The sequence below is a fragment of the Dendrobates tinctorius genome, unplaced genomic scaffold (assembly GCF_039654945.1).
Source record: "Dendrobates tinctorius isolate UK_male_01 unplaced genomic scaffold, ASM3965494v1 ptg000016l, whole genome shotgun sequence".
In the NCBI taxonomy this organism is placed as follows: domain Eukaryota; kingdom Metazoa; phylum Chordata; class Amphibia; order Anura; family Dendrobatidae; genus Dendrobates; species Dendrobates tinctorius.
In genome coordinates, this window is record NW_027361684.1 from 63810412 (window position 1) to 63831382 (window position 20971).

A 20971-nucleotide genomic window follows, 5' to 3' on the forward strand; every position below is an offset into this window, starting at 1 on the left:
TGTAAGCCCAACACCCACTTGTGGGTGTCAAGCTCCCATACCACCCTCATAGAGTCTAATTCTGACAGTTTGAGCAGACCCATGGATGTTAGTAGCCCACTGGAGGTCATTTTGCAGGGCTCTGGCACTGCTCCTCCTGTTCCTTCTTGCACAAAGGAGGAGGTACTAGTCCTGCTGCTGGGTTTTGCCCTCCTATGGCCCCCTCCACATCTCCTTGTGTACTGGCCTGTCTCCTGGTATCTGCTCCATGCTCTGGACACTGTGCTGACAGACACAGCTACCCTTCTTACCACTGCTTGCATTGATGTGCCATCTGGATGAGCTGCACTATCTGAGTAACTTCTCTGGGTTGTAGACACCGCTTCATGCTTCTGTACTTACCTCTAGGGGTGAGAGCAAAGACAAAATGCAAAAGTGACCAAATTATCAGCCAAAAAGGATGAGAACAGAAAAAATAGTCTGCGGTCACCACCAGCAAAACCACTCCTTTATAGGGGTTGTCTTGCTAATTGCTTATAATTTCTAACTGTTGTCTGTTCCATTTGCACAACAGCAGGAGAAATTGATTCAGAATCTGTGTTGCTTCATAACTGGACAGGTTGATTTCACAGAAGTGTGATTTACATGGAGATACATTGTGTTATTTAAGTGTTCCATTTATTTTTGAGCAGTGTATATACACTGTCCTCTATTTCTTATAGTTAAAGGACTGTTTATCGGTAATGCCTAGTTCTAATGCCCCAGCCAGTGTCACTCTCACTACTGGGCCCGTCACCATTGTTTTTCTCTAGATGGCTCAAAATGTCACACATGCCCTAAGGGGGTCACCGGTATTTACTGATAAGTCACAAGTCCTGGATGGATGAGTTACTTGATACACAGTGTGCTTGTCACACTGGCTGTCTGTTCCCTGCCACACAGCCCCAGTCCACACTGTGTACCATACATTTACGCTTGAAGTAACATTTCGTGTGAACTTCCCTCTCTGTGGCCTGGCCTGGCTCAGCTCACTTGATTCAGATCTCTCAGCCCTGGTATCTGGTCACCTGGATTTCTTTTTAGATACTTTTTCCAGAAGTTTGTATTTGGTCTTCCACTTGTGACTAGTTACTCATAATGGTGGTGGTAAGCCAACTCCACTGCGACGCACATCCATTCTGAGGGTCAGTCATCAACTCCTCACCTTCACTGGCCTCCTGGGCCTTTTATGATTACAAACTGTGCTACAGGTGCTACCTGACCTGATGTCTGTTCCAATCTCTTCCCCAAGGGAACATGCACTTCATTCTTGGGTGCCTAAAAATGCAATTCTTTCTGTTTTCACTTTCTCTATCATTTCTGGTCAGCAGATGATAATGTTTTCTTGGAGATACTCAGCATCTCTTTAATCCATCATCATATTGCTTTGCAACTTTTTACATTTTTATAGCAGCAATGCAGTTCCAATTTCATATACTGTATTCAATGTTTGCATTTGCAATGATAGAATTTCACAGTGCTGCAGTATATTCTTCGTTATATTCAATAGTTGTGATGCCTTGCAACTGTTCACAATTGCTTTATTCTGTCTGAATTTACTGGTAATTTTTTAAAATTTTCTTTTCATATATATGGTTTTGGCAGTTGATTTTGAGACAGATTTTCTTTAACTTTATATTTTATATCATGAATTTATATTATGCTCAGCATTATTTTGTGCTAGTTTGTAATTGGCAATACTGCTCAAATATTTAATATTTTATTTCAAAATATAAAAATACATCTTTAATTGCATAATATATATCTACACTATTTAATAGGTGTATGCCAGTCAGGTGGTTTGTCTCAATGTGGGTGGAGCAGCTGTGAGCTTGTTGGTGGTTCCTGTAATGGCGGGACGCGGGGACTCCGATGTCGAGTGCTATAATAATGACATTAGAATGGTGCAGAAACAGCTTGCTTTGCGGTTTTGTGGCCCTGCTGCAGTTTTGAGGGGCCCTCCTCCTCTTTTACATCCTCCACCTCCTTTTGGCATGATGCAAGGGCCTCCACCGCCTCCATGTCCCCCGTTTGGAAGACCTCCTTTTGACCCAAAGATGCCACCAATCCCACCACCAAGTGGTGTTCCTCCTCCAATGGGTCCTCCACATCTTCAGTGACCTCCCTTTATGCCCCCACATATTGGAAGTATGCCACCTCCTGGAATGCTTTTTCTACCTGGCATGCCACCGGTATCTTCACCTGCCACCATCGCTACTCCCAGTTCAAACAATGCTCCATCACAAGCACCAACTCTGCCTCTAAATGAGGAGATCTGGGTGGAGAACAAGACTCCAGACGGAAAGGCTTATTTCTACAATGCTCGTACCCGTGAATCTGCATGGACTAAGCCCGATGGTGTAAAAGTTATCCAGCAAGCTGAATTGACTCCACTTATGGCACCTCCAGTCCAGGTGCAAGCTCAAGTGCAGACTCAAGCTCAAGTAGACCAGGCACAAGTGGTTCAGGGGCAAGCAGCGCAGATTCAGGGACCAGGCCAAGTGTAAGTTCATGGACCAGGCCAAGTGCAGGCACAGGTTACTCATGCCCAGGCTGTCTCAGGTGCCTCTCCAACTACAAGCAGTCCATCATTAATGGTGTCTTCATCTGCCGCTTTATCTAGTCAGTCTTCTACAAGTACTAGCACATCCACTTCTCTGTCACAAGTTGTGCCTAGTTCATCTGCTCCTGATCAATCTCACAGTATTTCTGTGACAGCCACATGTTCAGTCAGTGTTGCCATTTCTATGCCCACAGTCTCTTCAATACAGTCTCTTCCTCAGCAACTGTCCCAGTCATTGCCACCCACTATTCCTCATGCTTTGCCACAACCCACTGCAGCAATTCCAGTTTTTCCTCCTGTTATGGTACCCCCATTTCGTGTTCCCCTTCCTGGCATGCCCATACCACTACCAGGTGTAGCAATGATGCAAATAGTAAGCTGCCCGTATTTAAAGACCGTGGCTACTACCAAAACCGGTGTCTTGCCAGGTATTGCTTCTCCAATTGTTCCAACTATTTAAATTTGCATTCATCTCTTTTAACACAAAGCTTATTAAAGAATGACGTCACAGTAATTTAAAGATGATAAATTGCTGAATATAAGAATGACAATTCCACTGGCATTCCACTCATGCTCTCACCAGAACTTTAATGGCTGACCTCTAATTACTGCTTTTGCCCTTTAAATTCTAGAGGTATATACCTGATAGCATTACTCTCTCTTTAATTTGAGAACTGTAACCTTAGTTTTGAGAAATGTACAGTTACAGGAACACATGCACGTTAAAAGAATTCTCCTTTGGTTTTTATGATTAGTAAAGTCTTGCTGCTACATTAACCTATCACATTATAGTCAATATGTATTCACCAGACTGAAATTATTTATGAATTGCTATTAAAATATACTGTATATGGAATGTATTTATGTTCTTAAATTGAAAGTAAATGGCACATAAAAACTCATGCTTTGCCTATGCACAACATAAATCTCAATAGTACTAAGGAAATTACAATTAATGAATAAAATCCATCTTTAATATTTAAACATTTTCAGGTCACCTCAACACAAAAGACCAGCTAAGCATTAATTTCCTCTGAGTAATGATTAATACTCATTAGGGTAAAGTTTTCAGATTCATTAAAAAACTAAAACTCAACATTGTTTGCAATCATGTTGCATTATTACAAAAATGGAAAAATGCCTTTAACCCATTGATAACGAAATTATAACAAAGGTTGCCAAAAGGAATCACAACCTTTTTTCTTAGAATTATCCTGGTCTTGTCTATATGACATACGGTTCTAGAGAATTGGTTGAGTTTACTGTCTTTGTCAACAACACATTATCAACAGGTCGTGTAGCACCAAGTCAATAGGCATTGTGCCATTATTCTCTATTATTGATAGTAATGGAGTTCTCTATAAGCACACTATCAGTGACAAGTTATTTGATCTTACGGTATGAAAAAAACCTAATACAAAATATTTGATTGTCTATTGTAGAAGCATCATACAGTGTGTCCGTAAAGTCATGGTGCACTTTTGACCAGTCAAAGGAAAGTATACAAGTATACCATGATCACTGGATCTGATGCCCTTAGACTTTTACTTTTGGGGTTATGTGAAGCAACATGGGTACATTGATGATATCAATGACATTAATCACTTAAAACAGAGAATCACAGATGTTATTCACTCTGTTACACCAGACGTACTTACCCGTGTGTGGCAAGAACTTCACTATCGTTTGGATGTGTGTAGGGCAACAAATGGAGCTCACATCAAACTGCACTGAATAACTGGGAGAGATTTTCTTTTATTTGGAGCAGATTTCTCATTTCTATAGTTTTTATTGCTTTCCAGTGACTGTTAAAAAGTGCACCATGACTTTACTGACATACTGTATTCTGTATCATTTTCATTAGTCATAAAAGGACATATCATAGGGATTAAAGAAATTATCCATCATTCCACTTATGAAAATAATCCTTTTGGATCACATATACATTTGAGAAAAATTAACTGAATTTATTGATGGTAGGAATGACCATCTACACTAAGGTCCAGAAATACTTGGACAATGACCAAATCTTTGTACTTTGGGCTCTGCGTGCCACTGTTTATTATTTACAATGAAACAACTGGCATGCAATCGAAGTGTAGACTTTCAATTTAATTAAAGAGGTTGAACAAAAATATCCCGTGAAACGTATAGGAATTGTAAACATTTTTCTACCAAACCTCCTCATTTCAGGGGCTCAAAAGTAATTGGACAAATTAACTTTGCCATAAATAAAATGTTCATTTTAAAATCTTTATAGAGAATCATTTACATTAAGCAGCAATGGAGATTTTGTTACTCAATGGCAATACCAAATAGATTAGAGAAAGCAGCAAGGGTACAGTACATATAATAATGAAACACAAAACTTTTAATCTAGATAATATTAACCCCTTTCCAACATTAGACATACTATTCCGTCCATGTGACCTGGGACTTAAGTCCCAAGGACGGAATAGTACGTCATAGCGATCAGGGGCATCCCCCGTGGGGAGCGCTGCTGATCGCGGCCGAGTGTCAGTTTCTTATCACAGCTGACACCCGGCACTATGTGTCAGGGATGGTCATAGACCGCCCCCGGCCAGCTAAACCCTGGCACACCGCGATCAAACATGATCGCAGTGTACCGGGGGCATAGGAGAGAAGCGCACAGGGAGGGGGCTCCCTCCGTGCTTCCCTGTGACCCCCTGAGCAGCACGATGTGCAGCGCTGCTGTGGGGGCCTAATTTCCTGCAGGTCCCCGGATCCAATATGGCAGCGGGGACCTTCAGAGGCCTGCAGGGAGCCAGCTTCCTCACTGCCTGCAGAGCGCAGGCATGAGGAAGCCTGTGCAGTGCCTGTGTCAGACCGCTGATCTGTCACAGCGATCTTTGATGAGTCAGATCAGCGATCTGTCACATGATAGTGATGTCCCGCCTGGGACAGTGTAATAAAGTTTAAAAAAAAGTGTAAAAATAATTTGTAAAAAAATCGCTAAATAAATTTAAAAAAAATATTCCCTAATAAATTCATTTTTTGAAAATAAATAAAAAAACAATAAAAGTACACATATGTGGTATTGTGCATCTGTAACGACCCACCCTATAAAACTGTCCCACTAGTTAACCCCTTTATTGAACCCCTTAAAAAATAAAAATAAAAAACGAAGCAAAAAACAATGCTTTATCATCATACTGCCGAATAAAAAGTGCAATAGTGCGCGATTAAAAGGACGGATGTAAATAACCATGGTACCACTGAAAACATCATCTTGTCCTGCAAAAAACAAGCCACCACACAGCATAATCAGCGAAAAAATAAAAAAGATATAGCTCGCAGAATAAAGCTATGCAAAATTAATTATTTTTTATATGAAATTATTTTCATTGCATAAAAGCGCCAAAACATAAAAAATGACATAAACGAGGTATCGCTGTAACCGTACTGACCCAAAGAATAAAATTGTCTTATCAATTTTACCACACGCGGAATGGTGTAAATGCACCCACCAAAAGAAATTCATGAAATGCTGGTTTTTGCTCATTCTGCATCCCAAAAATCGGAATAAAAAGCGATAAAAAGAGTCACTTGCCCGAAAATGATACCAATAGAAACGTCAACTCGTCCCGCAAAAAATAAGACCTCACATGACTCGGTGGGTCAAAATATGGAAAAATGATAGCTCTCAAAATGTGGTGATTAGTGTTGAGCGATACCACCCGATACTGAAAAATATCGGATCGGATTGGATCGGCCGATCTAAAAAAATATCGGTATCGGGTATCGCCGATTCCGATCCCGGAAGTCCCATTCAAGTCAATGGAACAGAAATATCAAAATTAAAAAAACCCTTTCTTTCCTTGCAGGTTAATTCTACATGAAGAAAAACAACTAAGAATAATGTAGAATGTATTGTGGGAGGTGTAGGAGACATTAAAGCCATAGAGCTTTAGCCAAATCAAATGGAATAGCAGTAATAATTTTTTTATTTTAAAGACGTTTGGAGTTACAAAGATATTGACTATGTTAAACTCTTTTATATTTTGTCAAATATGTATGTTTCACTACTTTCATGCTCTTCACCTTCTTTTTTACTCCTCCCACACTTTCTCCTTCATCATCCTCAGCAGCAGCAGCATCTTTTTCATCAACTTCTTCTTCACCTTATTCATCTTCTTCTTCTTCTTCTTCACCTTCTTCCTATTATTCTTTTTTTAAATTCTTCATATTCTTCTTATTCAACTATTATTCTTCTTCGTATTCTACTTCTTCATCTTCTTCCTATTCTTCTTCTTCTTCATCATATTCTTTGTGACAGGCATTCCTGTAGTTGTTATCTATAAAAGTTTGAAGATTACACCTTCCGTTCTGCCTGTCACAAAAGATTTACAACAGGATTTGTCCGCGTTCAGTTTGGCCTGCAGAAGCAGGCATTTTCCAGGGGCACCACGAGGAGGAACGGACTCACCCCCATACACTGCTTAGTCTTCTTCTGCTTATAATTTAGATAATATAATTTGCTCTTATTTTTAGTCTTATGCTTAATGTTCTTCTGCTTTTGGTTTTTCTGCTTCTTGGTCTTCTGTCTCTTGTTGTTCTGCATCTTGGTGGTGTCTTCATGTGCTTTGTCCTCTTGGTCATCTTCTCGAGGGTCATCTTTTTGGTCTTCTTCGGTGTGGTCTTCAGGGTCGTCGTCTTCAGGGTCATCGTCAGGGAGATCCAGAGTGAGAATCAAAAAACAATTCCACAAGCTTGAACTTGGAAAAGTAGCAGAAGGTACAAGAAGGCTGAGGAACTGCCGAGAACCAGCTGACGGTACTAGAACCCGGATGGGTAGCAGAAGGAACAATAGAAAATGGAACTAGCGAGGACCAGCTGACGGTGCTGGAACCCGGAGGTGCAGCAGAAGGAACAAGAGCCAATGGCACAACCGTGGACCAGCTGACGGTTCTGGAACATGGTTACTAAGCAGGAGATACCTGTGTTCCAAAGCACTACCAAGGACCTGAAGACTTTGCTGGAACTCGGATACCGAGAAGGAGGCACCTAGGGCAAAGGCACTGCCGAGAATCAGGTGACGGTGCTGGAACCTGGATGGGTAGCAGAAGCTGCAAGAGCAAATGAAACTAGCAAGGACCAGCTGATGGTGCTGGAACCCGGAGGGGCAGCGAAAGGAACAAGAGCCAATGGCACAACCGTGGACCAGCTGACGTTGCTGGAAAACCGTTACTAAGCAGGAGGTACCTGTGCTACAAAGCACTACCAAGGACCAGCAGACGTTGCTGGAACTCGCATACCGAGAAGGAGGCACCTAGGCCAAAGGCTCTGCCAAGAACCAGTTGACAGTGCTGGAACCCGGATGGGTAGCAGAAGCTGCAAGAGCAAATGAAACTAGCGAGGACCAGCTGATGGTGCTGGAACCCGGAGGGGCAGCAGAAGGAACAAGAGCCAATGGCACAACCGTGGACCAGCTGACGGTGCTGGAACACGGTTACTAAGCAGGAGGTACCTGTGCTACAAAGCACTACCAAGGACAAGCAGAAGTTGCTGGAGCTCAGATACCGAGAAGGAGGCACCTAGGCCAAAGGCTCTGCCGAGAACCAGCTGATGGTGCTGGAACCCGGATGGTTAGCAGAAGCTGCAAGAGCAAATGAAACTAGCGAGGACCAGCTGATGGTGCTGGAACCCGGAGGGGCAGCAGAAGGAACTAGAGCCAATGGCACAACCGTGGACCAGCTGACGGTGCTGGAACATGGTTACTAAGCAGGAGGTACCTGTGCTACAAAGCACTACCAAGGACCAGCAGACGTTGCTGGAACTCGGATACCGAGAAGGAGGCACCTAGGCCAAAGGCTCTGCTGAGAACCAGCTGACGGTGCTGGAACCCGGATGGGTAGCAGAAGCTGCAAGAGCAAATGAAACTAGCGAGGACCAGCTGATGGTGTTGGAACTCGGATACCAAGAAGAAGGCACCTAGGCCAAAGGCACTGCGGAGAACCAGCTGACGGTTCTGGAACCCGGATGGGTAGCAGAAGGTACCCATGAAAAAGACAAAGTTGCAAGGCCGTGAGCCGGCCGCAGTTACCGAAACCCACAGTCCTACAGGGGGTGCTTGTCCTATTGGCACTACGGAACCAGCCTTTATTACCAGAACCCACAGCCCACATAGGAAGCACCAAAACTGCAGGCACCATAGACTCAGCTAACCCGACCGCAACACGACAGGACAACGTATTGGTGGCAAAGTGACGTTGACACTACCCGGTAACAGCAGGCATGCTGGAAGCAGGCTGGCCAGAAGGGAGTGCCTGTGCCAAAGACACTTCCGAGAACCAGCTGACGGTGCTGGAACCCAGAGTGGCAGCAGAAGGAACAACAGCCAATGGCACAAACGTGGACCAGCTGACGGTGCTGGATCACGGTTACTAAGCAGGAGGTACCTGTGCTACAAAGCACTACCAAGGACAAGCAGACGTTGCTGGAACTCGGATACTGAGAAGGAGGCACCTAGGCCAAAGGCTCTGCCGAGAACCAGCTGACGGTGCTGGAACCCATATGGGTAGCACAAGGTACCCATAATCAACAAAGTTGCAAGGCCGCGAGCAGGATGCAGTTACCGAAACCCACAGTCCAACAGGGGATGCTTGTCCTATTGGCACTACGGAACCAGCCATTATTACCAGAACCCACAGCCCACATAGAAAGCACCAAAACTGCAGGCACCATAGACTCGGCTAACCCGACCGCAACACGACAGGACAACGTATTGGTGGCAAAGTGACGTTGACACTACCCGGAAACAGCAGGCGTGCTGGAACCAGGCTGGGCAGGAGGGAGTGCCCATGCCAAAGACACTTCCGAGAACCAGCAGTTACTGAAACCCACAGTCCAACAGGGGGTGCTTGTCCTATTGGCACTACGGAACCAACCTTTATTACCAGAACCCACAGCCCACATAGAAAGCACCTAAACTGCGGGCACCATAGGCTCGGCTAACCCGACGGCAACACGACAGGACAACGTATTGGTGGCAAAGTGACGTTGACAACACCCGGAAAAAGCAGGCGCGCTGGAACCAGGCTGGGCAGTAGGGAGTACCCATGCCAAAGACACTTCTGAGCAGCAACTGGCGATGTTGGAGCCCAGGATCAATCACGGAGCAGGCTGAGGCCTACTTGGAGCAAGTTTTAGATCGGATGTACACTACTATTGATTGTAACCGTGCTCCAATTAGGCCTCTGGCTCTACTGTCTCTAGTATTTCCCCTGGCCTCCAACCCCGCCAGTTGCTGCTCTGAAGTGTCGTCTGCACAATCCACACTTGTTCCTGGGTTACAGAGGCTCTGTCACGTCAGTGGATCCCCTGATGTGTGTCCGGCAAGGTCTCCTGCTCTGTCCACATTCCCACTACTAGTAATGGGAATGTGGACAGAGCTAGAGACATTGCCGGACACACATCAGGGGATCCACTGACGTGACAGAGCCCCTGTAACCCAGGAACAAGTGTGGATCGTGCAGACGCCACTTCAGAGCAGCAACTGGCGGGGATGGAGGCCAGGGGAAAATACTAGAGACAGTGGAGCCAGAGGCATAAGTGGAGCATGGTAAAAAATCAGTAGTAGTGTGACTGTGTAGGCAGCAGGAGAATTTGCCATCCACACAGCAGGGGAGCAGCTGGCGTTACTGAACCCCACTGACACAGGAGCTAGTGTGCTTCTCTCTGTGAAGATGGCACTTCTGAACACCCACTGGCGTTGTTGGAGCCCAGGATGAAGCATGGAGCAGGTTGAGGCCTGATGTTTTTGGCATGTGGAGGCAGCAGGAGACATTGCTGTCTACACAGCAGGGGAACAGCAGACATTACTGAACCCCACTAACACAGGAGCTAGTGTGTTTTTCTCTGTGAAGACGGCACTTCTGAACACCCACTGGCGTTGTTGGAGCCCAGGATGAAGCATGGAGCAGGCTGAGGCCTGATGTTTTTGGCATGTGGAGGCAGCAGGAGACATTGCCGTCTACACAGCAAGGGAACAGCAGACGTTACTGAACCCCACTAACACAGGAGCTAGTGTGTTTTTCTCTGTGAAGATGGCACTTCTGAACACCAACTGGCGTTCTGGAGCCCAGGATGAAGCATGGAGTAGGCTGAGGCCTGATGTTTTTGGTATGTGGAGGCAGCAGGAGACATTGCCGTCTACACTGCAGGAGAACAGCAGACATTACTGAAGCCCACTAACACAGGAGCTAGTGTGTTTTTCTCTGTGAAGACGGCACTTCTGAACACCAACTGGCATTGTTGGAGCCCAGGATGAAGCATGGAGCAGGCTGAGGCCTGATGTTTTTGGCATTTGGAGGCAGCAGGAGACATTGCGGTCTACACAGCAGGGGAACAGCTGACGTTACTGAACCCCACTAACACAGGAGCTAGTGTGTTTTTCTCTGTGAAGACGGCACTTCTGAACATCAACTGGCATTGTTGGAGCCCAGGATGAAGCATGGAGCAGGCTGAGGCCTGATGTTTTTGGCATGTGGAGGCAGCAGGAGACATTGCCGTTCACACAGCAGGGGAACAGCAGACGTTACTGAACCCCACTAACACAGGAGCTAGTGTGTTTTTCTCTGTGAAGATGGCACTTTTGAACACCAACTGGCGATGTTGGAGCACAGGATCAATCATGCAGCAGGCGGAGGTGAACTTGCAGCAGATTTTATATAGGTTGTAGACTACTACTGATTGTAACCGTGCTCCACTATGGCTTCTAGCTCCACTGTCTCTAGTATTTCCCCTGGCCTCCAACTCCACCAGGTACAACTCTGAAGTAGCGTCTGCACAATCCACACTTGTTCCTGTGTAACTGGGGCTCAGTCACGTCAGTTGATCCCCTGATATGTGTCTGGCAAGGTCTCCTGCTCTGTCCTCATTCACACTACTAGTAATGGGAATGTGGACAGAGCAGGAGACATTGCTGGACACACATCAGGGGATCCAGTGATGTGACAGAGCCCCTGTAACCCTGGAACAAGAGTGGATTGTGCAGACGCCACTTTAGAGCAGCAACTGGTGGGGTTGGAGGCCAGGGGAAAAACTAGAGACAGTGGAGCCACAGGCCTAAGTGGAGCACGGTTAAAAATCAGTAGTAGTTTGAATGTGGATGGAGCAGGAGACTTTGCCGTCCACACAGCAGGGGAGCAGCTGGTGTTACTGAACCCCACTAACACAGGAGCTAGTGTTTTTCTCTGTGCAGACGACAACTGGCTGTGTTGAAGCCCAGGGATTATAGTTCAGGTGGTAGAAACATGAACACAACAGGAGACCTGGATACTGTTCCAACCAATTATTTATTCTGGAAGAGGACTGGCAAATTCTGGCGAGATCCAGGCCTTGTTTATTTTCAGAAAAGTAAGCCGGTCAACGTTATCGGAAGATAGTCGAGTGCGACGGTCTGTTAGTACACCACCTGCGGCACTAAAGACGCATTCCGATAATACACTGGCAGCAGGGCAAGCCAGCACCTCCAATGCATACTGGCTAAGCTCTGGCCATGTATCCAGCTTAGAGACCCAAAACTTGAAGGGGGAAGAGCGATCGGGAGTACACTGACAGGGCAAGACATGTAGTCTGTCACCATCTGACGGAAATGTTGCCTCCTGCTGACTGGAGCCATCTTTGATGGTGTAGACAATTGTGGCGGAAACACTACACTTTGCCACATTTGAGCCATAGTGGTCTTGCCTTGTGCTGAGGCGCCGCCTCTGCTCCCTCTTTGTGCCGAGTTTCCTCCACTGCCTCGATGCACAGAGCTCCTTTGTAAAGCACTAGCACCACTGCTGTCGGGTGGAATGGAAAACATGATGGACTGCACCAGTGTGTCTTGGTACTCCCGCAGTTTACGCTCCCGGGTCAGCGGTGGTATGAGGCTTTGTAAGTTGTCCCGGTAGTGAGGATCTAGGAGGGTGTACACCCAATAATCAGTCGTGTTGATAATGTGGGCGATGCGGCGGTAGATTCTCAGGCACTGCAGCATGAAATCAACCATGTGCTGCAGACTCCCAACTGCCAAAGAAATGCTGTCCCCTGCTTGATGCGTCATCTCTGCCTGCCCTGCATCACCCCACCCTCGCTGTACATACTGACTAGAGGATTGTGTACCTCCCTCCTCTGTACAGATGTCTTCCTCCTCCATCGACTCCTCCTCATCCTCCTCACAAAGTGTCCCCTGCCTAGGCCTTTGTGAGGAACCACGTAGCGCAGAATGTCCAGAAGCAGATGGCATTTGGGACTCCTCATCCTCCACCTCTTCCAAAACCTCCTCCCTTAGTGCTTGCAGTGTTTTTTGAAGCAGGCAGATAAGAGGGACAGTCATGCTGACTAGTGCAACATCTGCACTCGCCATCCGCGTGGAATCATCGAAGGCACGCAAAACGAGGCAGATGTCCTTCATAGAGGCCCACTCAGTGGTGCTGAAGTGTGACTGGTGCACAGTGCGACTTGTTTGCGCCTGATGCAGCTGGTACTCCATGACTGCTACCTGCTGCTCACACAACCGCTCCAACATATGTAACGTTGAATTCCACCTGGTGGGTAGGTCACATATGATGCGATGTTCCGGAAGGCGTAATCGGCGCTGCAGAGCAGCAAGGCGCGATCTTGCCGTGCTGGAACGTCGCAAGTGAGCGCACTCTATGCGGACCTTGTGCAGCAGTGCATCAAGATCCGGATAGTCCCTCAGAAAGCTCTGCACGACCAAGTTCAGCACATGTGCCAGACATGGGATGTGAGTGAGGTTGCCTAGGCCAAGAGCTGCCACCAGATTTCGGCCATTGTCACACACTATCAAGCCCGGCTGGAGATTCGCTGGCAGAAACCACACGTCACTCTCCTGCTTGATGGCATTCCAGAGCTCCTGCGCTGTGTGGCTTCGATTCCCCAAAGAAATTAATTTGAGTACGGCCTTTTGATGTTTGGCTACAGCTGTGCTCATATCGATCGTAACAGGCTCCTGCTGCGCTGTTTCAGAGGAACTTGAGTAGGAGGAGGAGTCAATGTGTACAGACTGGATTCCTGCAATCCGTGGAGTTGGCAGAACACGTACAGCGCCACTCTCCAGATCTGTACCCAGCTCCACAACATTGATCCAATGGGCAGTGAGGGAAAGGTATCGTCCCTGTCCATGGTTACTGGTCCATGCATCGGTGGTCAGGTGGACCTTGCTACTGACGGCATTTAGTAACGCATGTTGTATTTTTCCCTCCACATGTTTTTGCAGGGCAGGGACGGCTCGCTTGCTGAAATAAAAGCGGATCGGCACGGTGTATTGTGGGACTGCCAATGCTATCAAGTCCCGGAAGGTGTCAGTCTCCACCAGCCTGAATGAGAGCATTTCAAGTGCCAGTAGTTTGGCAATGCCAGCATTCAGAGCCTGTGCTCTGGGATGGTTTGCCGAGTATGGCCGCCTTTTATCCCGTGCCTGTGCTACCAATGGCTGTAGAGTGGCCTGGGAGTGTGAGGAGGACTGGGAACGTGGTGCTGTGGGTGGAAGTTCACTGGGTCTCCGGACAACATTGCCAGAGGTTCTTCCTTGGCGATCCTGTGAGGAAGCCGAACCAGCTGTGTGTGAGCTGGAGGAAGAGGCCCCAACACGAGCTGAAGAGGTGGTAGGTGGTGCTGTATGTTGGCCTACGTCTTCAGTGTGTCTGTGTAACTCCACCTCGTGCTTGGTCCGCACATGTTTCCACATATTTGTGGTATTGAGGTTGCTGACATTTTTCCCTCTTTTGACTTTCTGATGACACAGCTTGCATTTCACAAAGCAAATGTCATCTGCAACTGTGTCAAAAAAGGACCACGCACTGCAAGTCTTGGGAGCGCCCGTTTTGCCTTTTGAAAGAGGAATACTCCTACCTGGTGCCGAAGTGGAGGCTACAGGCAACCAAGTCTGCCCCCTCCATCTCCCTCCTGTTTTGGCCGTTCGGGGAATCTCTTCCTCAGAGCTGCTCCCACCACCTTCCTGTTCCTCATGCCATGATGGGTCAAGGACTTCATCAGCTACACTCCCTCTTCAAACACCTGCTTCTCCTGGGTTGTCTTGCCAGCACCGTACACACCAGAAAGTGGTAACTAAGTCACGTCATCATCTGATGCGTACTGAGGTATGCTGACCATAGGCACTGGCCCCCCGCCTCTTCAGATTCCGAGGGATAAAGAAGTTGCGCATCACTGCATACTCCCTCTTCTTCACATTCTTGAATGCTGCTTGGCTGGCCCCCTCTTTCCAAGCCAACAGATTCAGAGAACAGAAGTAGAGACTGTGATGGCTCCTGTCCAGGGCTCTCTGAATGCCTAGGCACTTTGGCAGGTGGTGAAGAGACAGATGGTTGCTCTACGGTGCTCTGACCCTGAGAGGACGTGGAAGTCATTGAAGTCGATGCGTTAGCTGCCATCCATCCAACAACGGCTTCAATTTGTTCCTCCCGCAGCAGTGGGATACGGCGAGGTCCTACAAAGCTGTGCATAAAGGACTGTAGCCTGGTAAAACTGGGGGATGCTGACTCACTGGTGCCAGTAGCAGGAACAGAATCCCCACGTCCTCTCCCTGCAGAATCCCCACGTCCTCTCCCTGCTGAAACTCCACGCCCACGCCCACGTGCCTTACTCCCTGCCCTCTTCATCTTGCTAGACTGATAAAGATAAGCAGAAAAGTACAAAGGGGGGCTTAGTGTGCTTATTCCTGAACAGCTGGTAACAGGTATAAGAAACACTAATTTTATGAAGTGTGTGTGTGGACTACACTTTAATAGGAGCTAATGTGGCCTACACAACTGTCAAATGTAGTGTTTGTTGAACTTTATTTTGTTTTTGTTTTTTAAAAAAACTGAAAGGATGTGACCAAAGAATTCAAAGTGATAGTATTACAAACTTTTTGGAGCTATTCCAATGCAGGCAGGTAACCTACAATGCAAAAGATGAGGCTCCAAAAAAATTGTGTAATACTAATCTGGCTGCAGCTGAAGGGCACAAGCCAGAAAAATGGCTCCTCTATCTACTCCTATAAAGTGTTTGCAACCAACCAATGTAGATGTATACGGATGGAGGCACACTAATAGGAGAAAAAAAAGGAGCTGCAATAAAAGAAAAATGTGTGAGGCAGTGATGCACGCTGAGCGGCCTACAACCAGACGTAGCTGCAGGACACACTACTCAGCGTGAGCTGCACTCACACACAGTCAGAGACCTCTCAGACAGCCGTGAACAGTGCAGAGAAATGGGCACTAGCACTGAAAGGCTGCAGAAAGGCTCAGCTGTCTACTCCTATAGCGTTTGCAACCACCGTATATGGATACGGATGGATGCACACTAATAGGAGAATAAAAAATGAGCTGCTATGAAAGAAAAATATATGTGAGGCAGTGACGCACGCTGAGCGGCCTACAACCAAACGTAGCTGCAGGACACACTACTCAGCATGAGCTGCACTCACACACAGTCAGAGACCTCTCAGACAGCCGTGAGCAGTGCAGAAAAGTGGGCACTAGCACTGAAAGGCTGCAGAAAGGCTCCGCTGTCTACTACTAGTGTTTCCAACCAAGGTATATGGATACGGATGGAAGCACACTAGATAGAATTTATGAAAAATAAGCAGCTAAAAAAGAAAAATATGTATGAAGCACGCTGGGCGGCCTACATCCAGATGTGGCTGAAGGACCCACTACACAGCATGAGCTGCACTCACACAGCCCTTGCAGACAGCTGTGAACACTGCTGCTAGGCAAAACAAAGCTACAGTGGTGGTTTATGTAGCCTGGGTAAAGCACAATTTTTTTTGAGAATCGCTATTTTTAACTGTCCCTCACAGTCTTCAACAGCAGCCTGTCCCTAACTGAATTCACAGCAGAGTGAACAGAAATGGCGGCGGCGGTGGCTTTTATAGTGCATCATGACATCATTTCAGCAGCCAATCACAGCCATGCCAATAGTTAACATGCCTACATGCCTAACAGGATGTTCCCACACTTCTCAGGATTCCCATTGGCTGCATCAAATCGAGCGGGCTCATATCATTATGGGAACTTCCGATTCCGGTATTCGATATGAAAAAAGTATCGGAACTAAGTATCGGAATTCCGATACAGCGAATATCGGCTGATACCCGATACTTGTGGTATCGGAATGCTCAACACTAGTGGTGATGCATAAACTATTTTTACAACAAAAAGTGTCTTTTAGTGTGCAACAGCTGCCAAATATAAAAACCCGCTATAAATGGTAAATCAAACCCCCCTTTATCACCCCCTTAGTTAGGGAAAAATAATAAAATAAAAAAAAGTATTTATTTCCATATTTCCATTAGAGTTAAGTTAGGGCTAGGGTTAGTGTTAGGGCTAGGGTTTTGGTTAGGGCTAGGGTTAGGGCTGAGATTAGGGTTAGGGGTGCATTGGGGTTATGGTTGGAGTTAGAATTGGGGGGTTTCCACTGTTTTGGCACATTAGGGGCATTCCAAACGCAACATGGCGTCCGATCTCAATTCCAGCCAAAAAAGTCAAATGGTGCTGCTTCCCTTCCAAGCTCTGCCATGCGCCCAAATAGTGGTTTACCCCCCACATATGGGGTATCAGCGTACTCAGGACAAATTGCACAATAACTTTTGGGGTCCTTCTACCCTTGGGAAAATAAAAATTGGGGATGAAAAGATCATTCTTGTGGAAAAAATATAATTTTTTAATTGTATGGCTGTACGTTATAAACTTCTGTGAAGCCCTTGGGGGTTCAAAGTGCTCACCACATATCAAGATAAGTTCCATGGGGGGTCTAGTTTCCAAAATGGGGCCACTTGTGGGGGGTTTCCACTGTTTAGGCACATCAGGAGCTCTCCAAATGTGGCATGGCATTCGATCTGAATTCCAGCCAATTTTGCAGTGAAAAAGTCAAACGGCGCTCCTACCCTTCTGAGCTCTGCCTTGCGCCCAAACAGTGGTTCCTCCCACATATCAGGTACCAGTGAACTCAGGACAAATTACACAATAACTATTCCAGTCTAATTTCTCCTGTTACCCTTGGTAAAATAAAAAAATTGAGCCTGAAGTAATTATTTTTGTGAAAAAAAGTTAACTGTTCATTTTTTTTAAACATTCAAAAAATTCCTGTGAAGCACCTGAAGGGTTAATAAACTTCTTGAATCTTGTTTTGAGCACCTTGAGGGGTGCAGTTTTTAGAATGGTGTCAATTTTGGGTATTTTCTATCATATAGACCCCTCAATGTGACTTCAAATGTGATGTGGTCCCTAAAAATAAAATGGTGTTGTAAAAATGAGAAATCGCTGGTCAACTTTTAACCATTATAACTTCCTAACGAAAAAAAAAAATTTTGGCTCCCAAACTGTGCTGATGTAAAGTAAACATGTGGGAAACGTTATTTATTAAGTTTTTTGAGTGCCATAGCTCTGTGATTTAAGAGCATAAAAATTAAAAGTTGGAAAATTGTGAAATTTTCAAAATTTTCACCAAATTTTCATTTTTTTCACAAATAAACGCAAGTTATATGAATGAAATTTTACCACTAACATGAAGTACAATATGTCACGAAAAAAATTTGTCACAATCAGTGGGATCCATGGAAGCGTTCCAGAGTTATTACCTCATAAATGGACAGTGGTCAGAATTGTAAAAATTGGCCTGGGCATTAACATGCAAACCACCCTTGGGAGTAATGGGGTTAAAATACAATAACACAATAATTAGTAAAAAAAAATACAAATAGGGCAAAAGTGCATGAGTATCTCCACATGATATATGTTTGTAAATGGAGATGAATAGTGCACTGTTCTCCATAATGGGACAGGTAAACTGCCAAGCGCGATCACTGGATTGTTACAGTTTATGATCAAATGGTCACCTGTCTCAGTGTCCAATAGCTCAGTTCAATTGGACATAGGTAAAGTACTGATAGAACCCATAGAACACCTATAAAGGTTAAGACAGTAACTAAAATTGATCTCAGAGTTGGGTACTAAGGAATATGAGTCAATGTATAATATGTGCATAATTGTTAATGGACTTAAGGTGCACTATTGACTCAATCAATCATACTAAAATTGTCCACAGTGATGTGTTTATGATTTATACATGCAATTATTATAAAAATAGAACACTTTCACGCATTGATAGTAAATTGGTGGCAATATGAGCATCTCAGGTAGTGTCTTGCAGATGTCCAGGGAAAGGCATATGATTCTGCCCCAAGGATTCCTTATATGGTCTGTACTAACCTGAATTCCCTTTTGCTCCTGCCCTATCAAGGGCAGTCTACAGCTGGTTACTTTAACAATTGGCCCTGCACTCTCTGTTTATGCTTTTAGTGTGTCCCATGGTAGCCATGATGGTCCAGGTGCGATCCAATCAACTGCAAATCACTCATCAGTGAATTCAGCATGTGGCAAAGCATGCTATCCATGCGGTAAGATGCAAACAAGAAACTGGGAATGAAAAGAAGCAAAATAGGGTCTTAATCGGTGAACAATGGTGGCAAGGAAAGGAATCCACTCACCATGTATGGTTGCTACAAAAGCAACATGTAAAAGGCATGAAATATATATCAGCTGCTGAAAGGACATCAGTCACTTGACGCACCAAACAGTGCGAAACAATCGGGAAGGAAATGTCAATCATGCTCTGCTGAAGATGAATCCACAATGGTTTCAAACGGATAAAAGCTATAAAATTTATTGTATAGGTTTACAGGGTCAATGCGTTTTGAGGTCACACAGGCCTCCTTCATCCGGACAGAAACCTGATTTCTGACTGCAAGACCACAAGCACTCTATCATCAATGGGTGAGAACTTTCCATTTTTATATTAACTTCATGTGCAATTATCATAAATCCACCACTATTGTCAATTTTATTACAATTGTTTTAGTCAATAGTGCACCTTAAGTCCATTAACAATTGTGCACATATTATACATAGGCTCATATTTCTTTATGCCTAACACCGGGATAATGGTGTATGAAACAAAATTGTTGAAGAATTGATACAGTATATATCATTTTTTCAATTAAAATAAAAATAATTTCACATAAATAATAAATAAATAATAAAATTGTGAAAAAAGGGCATTAATAAAAAAGTTAACAAAAAATAAAAGAATATGTGAACATGTTATATAGAAATTTGTAAAGATAACAATTTAGGATTTCTTACTTTTGCAAAGTAACATACAATTAGATTAGGATTAAAAATAAGATTTAAAACCATGTTCTTTTTCCTTTTTTCCTGATTGAATTCAACTGGAGATGGATCTGTTCTTGTGCAATGGCAGTTAATGGGCTATTAATATCCATCATTAGGCAAAGGACCATACCATAAATTGTGATTTGAAGAATTATGTGCATGAAATGGCTGTTTAAATGAAAGTAGTTAATTTTATCTGCTATACAAGCTCTGTTGGAAAAACCATAAAATCTACACACAAGCTCATGTAACATACACAATTACACATTTTTTTTAGAAAGATGACTTTGCAAAATGTTAATAAGGTTGAATATGCACCAAAAGTCATTTATCTGAAAAGACAGGAGCAAATAAGTACATTATGTACAGAGACTTTATTTCCAGCAACGTATCACTTAGTGATGCAGTTGTAACACAATCATTTAGAGTTCTTAGATGTAGCATATAGCAGAGAAAAGCTAACCCCACCCACAGCACAGATTTCCATATATACTGTCAATTGACAGTGAGCTGCTTATCAGAGGAGAGGGCGTGGTGGGACCAGGGCGCACATATGCTGTGGTCAAGGAAATGTTAATCTTCTAGGGATAAAGCCTTCAGTGTTAAGGCCCCGTCACACACAGCGTGATCGCTAGCGAGATCACTGATTTTGTGATGCAACAGCGATTTCGACAGCGATAGCGCTGTGTGTGGCAAGTATCAGCGACCGCCCACCCACCAGGTATCGCTGATCGTGCAGGAATGTCCTGGGCCGTTTTCTGATTGTGTCCCGCTGGCCAGTATGCGTCGCGTGTGGCAGCGGGAGAGCAACGATCAGCGAGCTCCCAGCGCTGTAAGCAGAAGCTGGGAGCTGGTATCCAAGGTAAATATCGAGTAACTAAGCGCATGTGTTACATAGTTACCCGCTGTGTACCTTGGATACCTGCGTGCTGGCGCTGGGAGCTGGTATCCAAGTTACACGGCGAGTAACTAAGTGCCGCGCGCGCTTAGTTACCTGATATTTACCTTGGATACCAGCGTCCATCGCGAGCACACAGGTATCCAAAGTACACAGCGGGTAACAAAGCAACGCGCGCGCTTAGTTACCCGATATTTACCTTGGATACCAGTGTCCTCACTGATCCTGATCGCTGGTGAAATCTGCCTGTTTGGCAGCTCACCAGTGATCATGTAGCGAGGCACCAGC

The 20971-nt window shown here is 45.2% G+C and overlaps 1 pseudogene; it reads left to right on the top strand.

Moving 5' to 3' along the window:
• Nucleotides 1–1862: 1862 nt before the first annotated feature.
• On the top strand, nucleotides 1863–3072 carry LOC141078223 (transcription elongation regulator 1 pseudogene; annotated as a pseudogene).
• Nucleotides 3073–20971: the final 17899 nt, after the last annotated feature.